Raw genomic sequence first — 15,249 nt, forward strand, 5'->3', positions numbered from 1 at the left:
CGTACAATTTGACCAATTTATCTGAACTATATATTTCTTTAAATGGTAGAAAATGGGCTGACTTAGTTAGTATGTTGACTATAACCCAAATAGTATCATTGCCACGACTTGTTTTAGGTAACTTGGTAATTAGATCCATAGTTACCATTTCCCATTTCCAGACAGGTATTTCTAACTGTTGTAGCAAAGTTAACGGTTTCTGTAACACCCCAATCGCGTAATATACAACAACACGCGGCGGAAAACATTGGAGAGTCACGTTACAAATTGTTTCATAACACATGGCTCATTAAGTTTTGTTTTATTGAGTTCAACAGATTACATTGTTTATTGCACAACAATTATCTTGTATGTTTTAAAGTCATTAAGGCCCAAGGCTGCCCTATGTGAAGCATGCTCATAGTCAAATGTAAACACCTGAAACACATGTGAAAATAGGTACGTCAGCATAAAAATGCTTGTGAGTAACATAGGTTTTGTTGTTGAGGATTCATGGCCATGATTTTGTTAAAAGAAATGTTTAACTCAAAAGTAACCTTTGTAAAAATGTTTTCTTTTGTAAAATCATATGAAAATCGATGTGAAAATCAAATGATTTAAAAGAAACAATGCATGGTTAAATAAATAACCAAATGATGTCTTTGTATAAAAAGTATCATGTTCTTGTTCAAAATATGTTATATGTTAAACAATGCCTTGTGAAAAATGTGTCATGTCTCTGTATAAAATGTAACATGTTTATGTCTTTGTCAAAGTAGTTTAAATAATGCTACATTATGTAATATCATAAAAGAACTTATATATAGGAAGTACCAGCGGCGTATCCACCATGCTTTTATCATATTACACACGCCTCGTTATTTAGATCACTTACCAAATAACCACAAAAATGTCTTCTTTAAACAAATGTCAAAATGTTTATGTGTAAACAATGTCCAAGTGTCAAATGTAACCATGTCATGTATATTTAAAAAAAATGTATGGTAAGTAAAAAGTATTCACTCAAACCATATGTATAATGTCAATGTGTAACCAAATGTTATGTATGGTGAATAAAAAGTATTTACTCAATCCCATATGTAAAATGTACAAAACAATATCTTTGAATAAACCTAAGTTTAAATCAAAAGTTGTGTTTTGCAAAACTGATGCTTTATGGATACAAACATTTATGCAGTAGTGTTTATCGCATACATTCAAGCCTTGAGACTGTTGGATAAACCCTTAACAAGTTAAAGGTTTATCAATTGTGTATATCGGATTCTGTCATTCCCTACTTCGAAACAAACCTAGGAATTCGGGAACGGGATTTGTCAAGTCCTGTGGTACCATTAGATACTACCGAGCGGCGTGATCAATGTTAATGAATGTATTATTATCCCGTTAAACATACCAAATCTCATACCAATGTAAGAATGTTATGTGAAAACCATGTACTAAGTATTCTAAGTAAACATACGAAGAAGAAATGTTCATGAAATTCAATGTGCTAGCATGCTCAGTAAACATACATAGCAGAAATGTAATGTCAATCAATGTGTCCATATGCTGAGTAAACATATGCAACAAAAGTGTCTATGAAATCAATGTGCTAGCATGATCAGTCAATATACATAGTGTAGGATCGGATTTCGACCTAAACGAGTCGTTCGGAAGAGCTCAAATCCGTTTCAGAGGCGGAAACAAAGAAACGGACGTGTACACAGCTAGAATCACACTTTAAACCTCTTGTATATTGATTTTACAGCGTTTACATTTACAAGGAACACCGGCAATACCTCGGTATCAGATCTGAACAACGTTACAAATGAAATGACATTCTATCCTATATATACTATTTCTGGTTCGCTCTAATGACAGAACCAAAAAAGCGGACCTCACAATTTCATAAAAGCGAACCACATGCATAACCGTAAAAGCGAACTGACATGTTAACTTATCAGCGAACCCTTCATGCAGAATGAACGAACCTTTCTTTTTGTTGAATGAACCTTCAAGCATAAACTCCTCATTGGACCATTTCATGAAGACATTTCATTGGACCTTTTTATGGTCCAATCACAATAAGTCACAATTAACTTTCAAATCCAAATGAACTTTGTCGTTTACTATTTCTTTGAAGATAAGTGATGATGCAATATGTGATGTCATCTATATGATGTCATCATCATATATGATGACATCATGCTTGAACGATTCGCAACGCAACCCGGACTCGACATTAGACGAAGTTGACAGATGACTGCACCAACAGACTCCCCCTCAGATGTTGACGAGTCTTAAGTGTCGAGTCTTCAACAACTTCAGTCTTTATCAGTGTAAGCATCCTCAAATCTTTTCTCTTCTCTTTTCATCATTACCAACAAACTCTCCACGCACAATCTCTACTCGGATGTCTTCAGACTCCCCCTTTCGATATGCTGGGATCGCAGTCTGGTACTTTGTAATCACAAAGTCTTCAGGTATCGGAACCTGGTCTTCAAAACCTGCACATCCTCTACCCAAAAAATAAAACTTCCGATGATAACATTTAAAGATCTAATGAATCAATCACAGAAATTATACAATCACAGAATGATTTTACAATGTTAATCTTTGAAGAACCACTTGAAGATATATCATTTTTATTTTCAAAACAACACACTCTCCCAAACCATTTGTTCATCATGTTTAGCACCCGGAATTTTGAAAATCAGCTTTTCAATACCAGTTGTCGAAAATCTTTTTGTATTTTTCAAAAATTTATGCTAAAACACACTGAAAATCTTTTTGGATTTTTGACATAAGAGAAATAAAATGCAGTAAAGAAATATTTACAAACATTATTTTTGTGAGTTCGTGTAAGAGGATCATATCAGCTTATGAAACAAATCACCAACACCGTTAAGCTTTATTTCATTTTAAGTTTTAAACAATTTACCTAGATTGTCAGTATACTGGTCCACTTAAATTTTCACACAAAGTTCAACTGATCCGAGATACGATATTAATGTTTTAGAAACTAAAACTTATCCGTGTGTCCCACTACTTGAATATACTCCCGTATCCAGATCCCAATATTCAGTCTTACAGGTGAGTATACCACAGCTGATATCTGTAAGGGGTTAGGTGCGAAACCGTGAGAGCTCAGGTCAGAACTTCCGTTCAGCAGAGAGATGACGGCTCGACTTTTGGTGGGTCCCCTTTAGAGGATCTTTTTTACAACAGCAATGACTATCAATTTTATTGTTTCATCGATTTGCTGAGGGCGGCGCTTTTTCAAGCATTTGCAGAAAGTATTATCCGGGGACTAGGTCAGTACTTCCATACAGCAGAAGTCCCGGGATAATACCCCAGATATCACTGAGCATAAAGACCTAGTATCTCAGAATAAGGGATCTTTCAAACAAGATTTCAGGGGTTACCTATATATCCAAGTTTGTGTTAACCCACAAAACAAGCAAGTTTGAAATTTAGGTTTATATCTCGTCACAGTTTATTAAATGTGCAAAAATCTACTGACACATCCACAGTAAGATTGTTTAACACTTTTAAACTTTCCAAATCCTTAGCATGTTGTGATAGTCCGCTGATGTACTATCATTTCCTCTTTTTCACAACAAACTCATTTTTGGATTTTATCATGTTTTTGTCTTTTTCAAATTTTCTAATGTTTTTGGATTTTCTGAAATTTTCTACTCCCCCTAAAATGCAAACACATTAACGAAAATTGAAAACAAACTGTACAGAAACATGACAACCGATATCAAATCGCATCAATTCGCCATTCACTTGGCATAAACAATCAGAACTCCCCCTATCAACAAACTATTTTCTCATTTAGATTTCAAAACACTTATGTTTGTTTTAATCAAAATGATTTTTCCGGAAAATAAGTTTGGTTGATTTTACCACTTGTAAGTATATCAATACTAAAATCGGGGATGTGGTTCATCATCTTGTCTCTCAATCACTTGTAGGAAAATGCAAGTACAAATTAATGTCCTTGATTTACCATATGCACAAGTTATGCACAATCAAATTCTCTAACCACTTGTAAACAAACATAAACAAACCTTTTTTACCGTTTGCATGATTGACATTACCATAGTAAATTCCTCAAGAAAGATGCCGATACCAGCTCCTCGCTTACCTACCTGGGAGCTCCGGCATAGTCCTTAAACCTGTAAAATTTTAACAATTTCAAACACTTTCAAATCATCCTAATTAAACATGAAAGATGCCGATTCCTGATCCACGATATAAACTTGGGATCTCCGGCAAGTCCGGTGTTTTACTCAAACATAATGTCCACCCAAGCCTCACCAGCCTTGGGTGACTTTAGAACACATCTGTCCCACCAACATTTTGATTTATAAAACTCTTTAGCACCTTTTACCTTCTTATCAACCATCTTCCCAAAAATGTGTTTGACTTTCCCATTGAAAGCCTTCTCAACATCAAATTCTCCTTTATCAGCGAAGAATTGATTTGAAATCTCAGTCTTTCCAACTTTCTTCATCAAATTTTCCTTTGACAGTTTCGGAAAATTCTCATCGTTCACCACAGGAACGGAATTCACAATCTTTTTATCAACCAATGACTCCTCTGATTTTATGGAATCAGATTCATTGTCAGAATTACCCTCAGATTTAACCACCCACTTTTGCTTGTTCATATCACCTTTTCTTTTGTAAAAACGTTTTGAACTTTCTCCTTCCTCAGAAGTAGAATTTTCAAACTTTTTAACATTTTTCACAGGTTGTTCTTTCTTATCAGCACAAGTTTTTCTCAAAACAGAGTTAGAAGAAACTCCCTGTTTTTGGTAGTTGGTCTTGGGGCAATTCCAAGCTATGTGTCCAACTTCTTGACATTTGAAACAGGTTCTTCTGTCAACTCTCGAAGCAAACTTCCTCACATTCTTCTTTACTTCAGCAAGAAACTCTTGATTCGACTGCTTCCAGAACGGTTTCTTCTGTTCATCCTCTGAACTCCCACCTGAAACAAATTTTGTTTTTGGTTTATAAGTTTTCTGATTTTTATAATTTTCTGAAAAATTGAAACCAAGACCTTTCTTTTTGAGATTACCATTATGGTTTGGTTTCTTTCGATAACCTGAACCATAATCATAACCCTTTTTCTTGTTCAATCTCTGCTGAACTCTTGAAGTGTACTTTTTAGGTTTTTCAGTAAGATTTACATCTTTTATTTCAGAAATATTAATTTCTGTTAATTTGAAAACCTGTTTGATCATTTCAGTTTTGACACTTCTTATTGGAAATTCCTCATCAGAATATAATTTGTCTGAATCATTCAATGTATATGCTACTTTGATTGATTCGTCATTCAAATTAGATTTTGATAACAGGAATTCTTTATTGTAACTCCTCTTAACCGGTGAACTCGGACTTTTCTCAGACGAACTCGAACTATCAGACTTAGACTCCGACTTTGACTCTTCATCCATATCCAACACCTGATCGACAACTCTCTTAACTAACTCAGACTCATGATCAGTGTCAGACGCTGTGAATGTGACATCAATATTGTCTGGTAATTCATAAGTGATTTCAGACTTTAATTTGATGTTTAGAGCCTTGTCTTCTTGTTCCTCATTTGGTTTCCTGGGGGAATAACTCTCAAAGATAGGAGGCGGACATCTGTTATACTTGACACTTGGTTTCTTACCAGTATCCTCTTCTTTTTCGTTCTTCTTGAACGCTTCAAGACCTGCAACAGTAGGATAAACACGATCAATCAGATAATCACAAGTAGTATAACTCAAAAGTAATCGGTTGATCCTTTCACTCTCGATTCTCTCAAGTTCCAACTCCTTCTTCAAGTTAGCACAATCTTCAATATAATCATTAATAACACTTTTCTTTGTCATCAAAGTTGCACTCATTTTATCATTTGCTTTTTCAAATTCTGCATTTGCTCTTTTCAAACTGTCAACTGTCCTGTTCAGTACATCATATGACTCTTTCACGTACTTCACATCTGACAGTAAATCTTCCTTAATCTTCTCTAAATCAGCAATCTTTTTGTCTTTCTCATCACATTCTTTGCAAGATTCTGAACATTTTTCACAAGGCTTTGTTACTTCAACCACCTTTTCAACTATCTTTTCGACTTCGACAGTCTTTTCAACTTCTACAATTTTCTCGACTTCGACGATCTTTTCTATTTCGACAATCTTTTCAATAATTTTCTCAACTTCCACGAGTTTCTCGACTTCGACAATTTTCTCGACCACTTTCTCTATTTCAACAATCTTCTCTATTGCAATCTCAGCAGTTGCTTCATCTTTTGTTTCTACAGCTTCAGTCTTCGCCTTTTCATCAGCGAGTAACTTTGCTGCTTCTAGCTCTTTCTGCAATCGAGCAATCTTCTTCTGATTCAGCATCTCAACTTTATCTGCATAGAAAAAATTAAAACTATCAGGATCAATGCTTTTTCTACATTTATTAAGATACTCTTCCTCATCATCCGTATCAACATCACTTCCAAGATCTGGAAATATTGGAATTCTTTTCTGACAATCCTCATTTTGATCCAGAATCCTGGTAACAAGTGCCACATTAGATTTAGTTTCACTAGGTATATACTTGTCCCAGCTAAATCCCTGTGCAACAACCTCATCACTTTGATCTATTATCCCATAATAAGCTTTCCTATTGGCTTCTTCAATCACTCTGCCATGAGCAGTTTGCGGTTCCTTTTGTTGAGGTTTTTGATCAATTTGATGAAAGATCGATTTCTGATAATAATTGCTCTTTTCTTGACTACCAGTTGACTCCTGGTTCTTACATTCTCGCTTAAAGTGACCTTTTCCTTTACATCGGAAACAGGTAACCTTTGACTTGTCAAAACCAAGTGGAGAAGCAGCCATTCCTCGAAACTCGTCTCTGCCAGTAATCTGTTGAAATTTTTCAGCTCTCCTGCAGGCACTAGCTAAGCACCACTTCACATCCATCAGCTCTAGCTCTTCTGCATCGATTTGGTCGTAATCTTCTTTTGTGAGCATCGGATTACCAATTCTTCCTGCTATTAAGCTTTCATATGACTCCAACATGGCGACAAGAGATGCCATGTGTTGCTTTGCCACCTCAGGAGAAAGAGGTTGACCATTCTGAATATTCAAGGTCACATTACACTGCAGATTTGTAGAATTTTGCTTCTGAGGGCTAGGTGTGTTACTGTTTGGATCAAAGCTTGAGAATGATGAAGTAGATCCACCACTTTGAGTTGTAGTACTTTCATTTGGACTTGCAGACCATCAGCACTGAACGCAGTACTAATCTTTGGACTTTGACTGGGAGTGGTCTCAAACTTGTTCCCTCAATAGTACAGACTGACATCTTGCTTTGCATTTGGATTTGTCATGATAGCTGTCTTTTGAATATCCAGCTCCTGCTCTTCAATTTTCTGAATAAACTGAGCCAAATTCATGTTTTCGGACTTTCTCATAAGTTTCACAACCATCAAATACGTTCCCCACTTATGCTGTGGTAACGCCTCTGCTAATTTATCAACCCACTCATCGTCCTCTTTCTTTATATCCAACCTACCCATTTCCAAAACCAAATGACAATACCTATCAATGGTTTGTTTCGTAGTTTCATGATCGAAAGCGGTAAACATGTCAAATGATTTCTTCAATAATGCCTTCTTGTTCTTGATCATATCAGCACTCCCTCTGAATTTCTGAATCAAAGCTTCCCAGATGGATCTAGCAGTTCCGTTATGTTGAAGTAAGACAAAGATGTCTTCTTTAACTGCTTGCTGAAGGATGCTGATCATCATCTTCTCACTTGTGTATTTCAATTTGTCAGCTTCTGTAAAATCATTGAAACCTTTTTCCAAGCCACGTTCATTCTTTGGCTTCTCGTAATCTTTCAGTAAAGAACACCATGCTTGAAATCTATAAGCTTGAACCCAGTTCTCGAATCGGTTCTTCCAACCCTGAAAATCTTCAATATACATGAGTTTCGGCGGTTTTTGATGAGTGCCCGTCTCATTCTCATTATACAACGCTTCAGCAGGAGTTACAGGGGCAACGGGTGTCGCGAACGCATTGTAGAACTCTTCAGCCATATCTCAAAACGCAGATGATGCTTCGGGAAATACCTCGGTATCAGATCTGAACAACGTTACAAATGAAATGACATTCTCTCCTATATATACTATTTTTGGTTCGCTCCAATGACAGAACCAAAAAAGCGGACCTCACAATTTCATAAAAGCGAACCACATGCATAACCGTAAAAGCGAACTGACATGTTGACTTATCAGCGAACCCTTCATGCAGAATGAACGAACCTTTCTTTTTGTTGAATGAACCTTCAAGCATAAACTCCTCATTGGACCATTTCATGAAGACATTTCATTGGACCTTTTTATGGTCCAATCACAATAAGTCACAATTAACTTTCAAATCCAAATGAACTTTGTCGTTTACTATTTCTTTGAAGATAAGTGATGATGCAATATGTGATGTCATCTATATGATGTCATCATCATATATGATGACATCATGCTTGAACGATTCGCAACGCAACCCGGACTCGACATTAGACGAAGTTGACAGATGACTGCACCAACACATAGCAAAACATTATTGAAATCATGTACTATATGTGTACTAGATGAACATAGCATGTTTATGTCATAAAAAGCAATGAAAGCATGAAAGTAACAAGTATGCACATGTGTATCACCCCAAAATATTTGAAAGCGGTAAAAGAGGAGACTATGTACTCACTTGGGATTGCTTATTAGTCTTGGAATTAAGACCAAATAAAGCTTCAAGGATCACGGAATCAAACGACACAAGGCTCTATGGCTGAAAGATTGAACTAGAAGAACTCAGGTAGGTGGCTCCCAATGATGGAATCCTCCACTTAGAGTTCAAGAATGGATGTGGGCAATGAAGGGGGTGAAATGGTTGGGTATTTATAGTTGTGGAAGGTTTGTAGGATCACTACATGTGGTTATGTATTGCCCAAGCAATGAATCATGACCCTACATGTGTTATGGACATATTGCATACTTGGAGAGGTGTTTACTTGGTGCCCAAAACAAAGAAAATTGCATAAAAGTGCCTGAAAATCAAGCTGGCAGCTGAAAATGAACATTCTTTCGACAGCGGGCTGTCACACCCCGCGACAGATACCGCTTAGGCAGTCGCGGCTCGCGAGCGCAATATAACAGTTTTAAAAAAATACAATTTCAGTCCCTGCACACACATTAATGCATATTTGACGTATTTAACCACCGTTAAGCCATTTTCAAGGCTCTACAAGGACGTCAAAGTGTAGGGGACTTGAAATATGCTTGGAAATATCACGGATGTCTGTTCATTTGGTTGTACGGTCGCGTTGTTCGGTTAATTACGACGAAACTCGAACGGACGTGAAAACGATCCAGATTACGCGACAAATGGTATTTTTGCATTCCCATCGCTAAAATAAATTATTTTAATTATTACAAAAAATTTTGGATGTCCGAATGTGGTAAGAACGTAAGACATGCACGTAAATGCAAATTTACGCAGTTTTTGACGCTTTTAGTCCCTGTGATCAAATAAGCGCATTTTTGCATACCGAACCACTCAAAGCTTATTTCTAAGCTATGTTAAGGTTATTTATGGTATGTTTAGCTTATGATCATGTCCCGGAATGTACGTTGCCATACGAAACGACAGACTTTTGTAGTTTGATGCAAATAGTCCCTGTGATCGAATAAACTTGTTTTTGCCATACCAAACCCTTCAAAACTTATTTCTAAGTTATGTAAAGGTTATTTAAGGTATGTTAAGCTTATGTCACTATTCTGGAGTGTTCATCACGTTAAACTGATTATGTTTACGCATCAGTTTGCGCATAACTTTCTACAAAGCGGTTAAGGGTTTGAACTTGAACAAGGATTGATATGTGTAAATATCATAGATAATTACACAATCCACTAAATAAAACACAATGTTTTATTGCTTACGAAATTGTTCGGGATTGGTTAGTGATAACTGTAGGCACAGTTGTCACAGTTTCTGGTGTTCAGCTTTCACTTGCGAACATATCAGACATTTAGCTACATATGTGGCTATAGAGTTTTTCATGCCTATCCACCAATTTGGTACATCTTGTCTCCTCTTGGATGTATAGACTATCTTGAATTATGTGATTCTTTCAGAATCAATTTTCTGAGTCCTCCAAAGACGGGTACCAAGATTCTGTTATTCAGTCTCAGAATTCCATCGTTACCAGGTGCCAACTGTTCGACAGTGCCACCTAGTTCTTCATTTAGAACATTCACGTCAAAAAAAGCTTTCTTTTGAGCTTCTATTAGTTTCTGATTCAAGCTAGTTCGTAGGTCAATTCTTTTAGCATGCACTTTAATTGGCTTTATCCTTTCTTTTCGGCTAAGGCATCAACAACAACATTTGCCTTGCCAGGATGATAACGAACTCACATTCGTAATCATTTAAGGATTCCATCCAATGACGTTGGTGCATATTTAAATCCTTCTGATTAAGTATGTGGTGAAGGCTTTTATGGTTAGTGTATATGATACACTTTGTACCATACTATAAATGTCTCCATAAATTCAAAGCAAACTCCACTGCACCCAATTCTAAATTATGAGTGGTGTAATTCTTTTCATGCACTTTAAGCTGTCGTGATGCATAGGCAATCACTTTATCTATTTTCATTAACACGCAACCTAGTCATGTGTGTAACGTTCCCGAAATTTCAAATTTAAAATAAAGTTATTACACGAATAGATCATGGGTAAGTTGAATGTTAAAAATATGAAGTACCTAGACGGACCTAGGAACCGTTTAATAATTAAATTATAAAAATACAATATATCTAAACCTGCTCTGTTTTAATGGAACTCGGTTCAAAATGTAGATACAAATATTCTCATTCTAATGACATATTCATTGTTTTATAAAACGTTATATTTTAGAAGTTATAAGTGCCAAATAAGTAAAGCAGTTGAATTAATTATAATATATAAATTAATAAAATAATTAAATTAAATTAAAACATACGTACAAAATTTGAATAAAAAAATAAAAAATTTAAAACCTAGCATTAATGGAAGTTGTCTATGTGTAATGCATATAAAGAATGTACGTGTGTGTAGACATGTCCATTTTCCTGGCCTCCAAGAACTTGAGAATATGACTATAAATAGGGAACTAATCCTTTCAAAAAAATTGCTTTCTGTTCCATCTCTCGCCAACTTCCTCTCACTAGAATTCTACTTTTTATTTTTTCACCTATAATAATAATAACAATAATAATAATAAAGCCTGCCCTGTTTTAAGTATTGTAACCATTGACCATTGAGTCAATACCCTGTCCGATTGATTTTAGGACCCACCAACGCATGTCGAGGCTCTGCCCTACTAAGTACGTTGGGGTTCTGTCTCGTGACGTAGGGATAAAGTTGAATTAGGTTACTTAATACGAATACATTATTTATTTTATTAAATAGTTTAGGAGTTATACCCAGAATATAACAACCCTCCTCAAAATATTTTAGAAAACCCTAAACGCTCCTAGATACACCCGTATGCGAGAAATAGGCCTGAAATACATTTGAATTAATAAAAACAATATAAAAACAGTATTTTAAGTCTATCAAGGGGCGTGACAGACTACACCTCTTCCATCATGGGCCGCGAGCGAGTGACGGGTGGCGAATTCCCAGCTCGCCACGTGGCAGGACACACGTCGACATCGGCGGTGACTCAGTAAACCAGCCGCCGCCTTTTTGGCCCTGGCGGGGCACAACAACCCCCTTTGATTCCGTCGCGGGGCGCGAGAGATGTAACACCCCGTGTTTCGGAAGTCAAAGTCAACATTGAAGTCAAAGGAAGAAAAGATTGCTAATTACGATCTGTCATTCCTTGCTCAATTCCTGTTTTGACTTCTTCGACTCGTAGATAGTCTATTTAATTATTTACGTTAGTTGTATTATGTGGAGTATTTATTTATAATCGAGGTTATTCGCTATTTATTGCATGTTTATCGCTTGTTTTATCGCTTCATCGCCTATCGCAATCGCATTCGCAACTCGAATATGTGTTATGGATATTGTTTTACGTGTGTGTACCTCTTATGAGCTACTTATGCATGTTTATTTATGTTGTGGTAATTAATCGAAACGCAATCTCAAATCGCAAATGCTAAACGTAAGTCAAGTAAGGATGATTGTATGCTGATATAGTAGTTGGGATTAAAAGTAATTTGAATAGGAAACTCTATCGCATCGCAACGCTCAAAACCGCAAAACTCGTCGCGCCAAGCATTCCACCCGAGTGGTCAGCCGATCGAGCTGCCACCCGATCGGACTGCCACCCGATCGAGGTGCCACCCGATCGAGGTGCCACCCGATCGGGCTGCACCCGATCGACTAGCCCTCTTTCCCCCTTTCCTTTTATGGAAACCCTATAAATACCCCATATGTCAACATCATTTGATGTTGACAGCTCTATCTCTGCCCTACTCACTCCAACTCACTTTCCTTCAGATTTCTCGCGATTCTTGTAAGTTTTCAACCTAAATCTTGTACTTTCTTAATCTACACGCACTCCTACACTTTTCTATCTTTTAGATCTTAACTTTTAACCATGAAATCACTAGATTTGAGGTGTTCTAGGATGATGTCATCATGGTGTTCTTATGAATTTATGTTTTAGCTTCAATCCACCAAGAACAACTTATATCTGAACGATTTCCACACAAATAAACAAAGATCTTGCATAGATCTGAACATATTCACGGTGGAAAAGGATTGAAAGATGGTTTCTAACTTTCTTTCAACTCTTTTACACTCAATCCACTCAAAACCGATAGAATCGGACCTTGTTCTAATCCCCTACTCTTTCTTAGTGATGTATTGGTTCAAGATATGGATTCTATCCACGAGATTTCTAATATCGGGTTAAACGTGAACTACCATCACGAACCAGTGAACGGGTCGGATTTGGGTGATTCCTGTCCGACCGGGTCACAAGGGTCTTGACAAGGTTTCTGTTGTTTGACACGTTATTGAACAGTCTCGAGAAAACGCAAACTACCAAAATAACCAAGTGAAGAAGACGATCAGGTCGACCGGGACGGATTGCCATCCGATCGGACTGCCGTCCGATCGGATTGCCACCCATCGGCTTGCACCTTGGGTCCCACACTTAAACTTTATTTCAAACTTCAAGAGTTTTGAACATCGAACGGATTGCCGCCAGACCGGGTTGCCACCCGATCGACCGACTATCCGATCATGTGATGTTTTGGAACTTCAATACTTAAACAACTTCAACGTGTTCCGTACGGAATGTCACCCGATCGGACTACAATCCGATCGAGTGACAAACTGCTGTGAACTTGTTCTCACTGAAGTGCCCAACCATTTGGATTGTCGCCCGATCGAACGACCGTTCGATCGATCGACCTGAAAGGTAGAGATACTTCTATGTTTTCAAAATGCTACAACGAAAACTTCAAAAGACAAGCCATCATACACAAACACATCCTTTCCAAACGAAGTAACAATCCACTCGAAAGGTCACTCGATCGGATGACCGTCCAAGTGGATTGTCACCCGATCGACCGGCTACCCGATCGGATTGCCATCCGATCGGATTACCGTCCGATCCACTGACACCTCTCACCATTTACGTATCGCTTATCGTTATGCTATCATTCTGATCAGGCTAATCTCACTCTAGCGCTCCCTTCAATCCATCATCGCTGTGAGTATACTCGAACCCTTTTTGCTTTCAGCACCTATGGGTGTTACATACTTTACCTATATTCAAATCACATCAATCACACAAAGCAAACGCTATTTACACGCTAACCGTTACTGCATGTTATACGTGACGCAATGAATGCTTGTTTGTTATGTTTACACATGGATTGTTGTCTACCTGCCTTAGCAACGATAGTACTATAGTTTGGACTCAACACCTGTTCACTCAGGGGTTGTTAAGGATAATTAAATACATGGGTCACAGTGGTGATCATGCATTACGAACTGCCTTGCGCAATCAACCCGCAGTCATTGGTATTGATAGGACTATGTCGATAACTTACGCGCTTCATTTCACCATGTGTACATGCTGGTTATGCGTAAACGATTTCAAACTCTATTATGCTATATCAAACTTGTATGCTCACCTTTACACTATGTGTATTGACTTTTACTTTAACATATGTGGCAGGTGCTTAAGATGTTTAATTGCTTGGAATGATGTGAAATCGAGGCTAGGAAAGAGTCTAGAAAAGACAATTTATTTTTATTTGATTAAAACTGAGTTGTCGGAACATATTTATGTTTGAGGAATATCTCTGTCTGTAATAACTTTATTATCTTATGAGTCATGGTATGGGACATGATATTTTAAAGTATTCGGTAATTTAGTCGTTATGGAATTTCTTTGAACAATCTGTTTCGCTCAGTGCCGCGCCCCGATGATTCCGCCATCGGTTGGGGTGTGACAGATTGGTATCAGAGCCATACCTATAGGGAATTAGGCAAGACTCGACCTAGTCCGGGTCGATGTCTTAGAAACGACCTAGTCTATAGTTAGGTACCAACAGACCAACTTGTACAAATCCTTAGGGGTTGGTACTAGCTTACTTGCTATATCTCGCTATTCTCGCTTGCACTACACTATCACTGCACACTATTATTTGAAAATGAAAGCCGCAAACTCTCGACTCAATTGCTTGTTCGACTCGCATTTTCATTTATAAAAACGAGAATTTGCGTTGAACCAGGAGTGAAATCCATACTTTAACGCGGATTTTCGTCGCTATTTCTATTAAAACAGGAACAAAGTTGTTAAGTTAGGGGTGAAACCCGAACCTTGACGACTCATTCCGCCTTATTTTGCTTTACAAGACTCTCACCAAAGTCTCGACGAACTCCAAAAGACTTGACGTCGCACTAAAACTGGAGGATGTGTGCCATTCGCCCAGATTCGAGGCGAGAGCACAGTTCCGAAGGCTAAAGTGCGTACGAAAGGTCCTTGTGAATAGTCGAACCACTTTGGGTAGTCGATGTCTATCAGCCGCAGACAATCTACTTCTTGATTTTTATGTGTTTCGATTCTGAGCTCGCTACTACCGACTTTGATATTTGTCAATTTTATGTGGATTTTATGTGCTTTATGTGGTTTTATCTGCTTATGTGTTTCGATTTTTGGTGATTTTTTCGCTTCCCGCTTCGCTTTTGATCGACACACACGACTCG

This window comes from Helianthus annuus, chromosome 17 (genome assembly GCF_002127325.2).
Source record: "Helianthus annuus cultivar XRQ/B chromosome 17, HanXRQr2.0-SUNRISE, whole genome shotgun sequence".
NCBI lineage: Eukaryota > Viridiplantae > Streptophyta > Magnoliopsida > Asterales > Asteraceae > Helianthus > Helianthus annuus.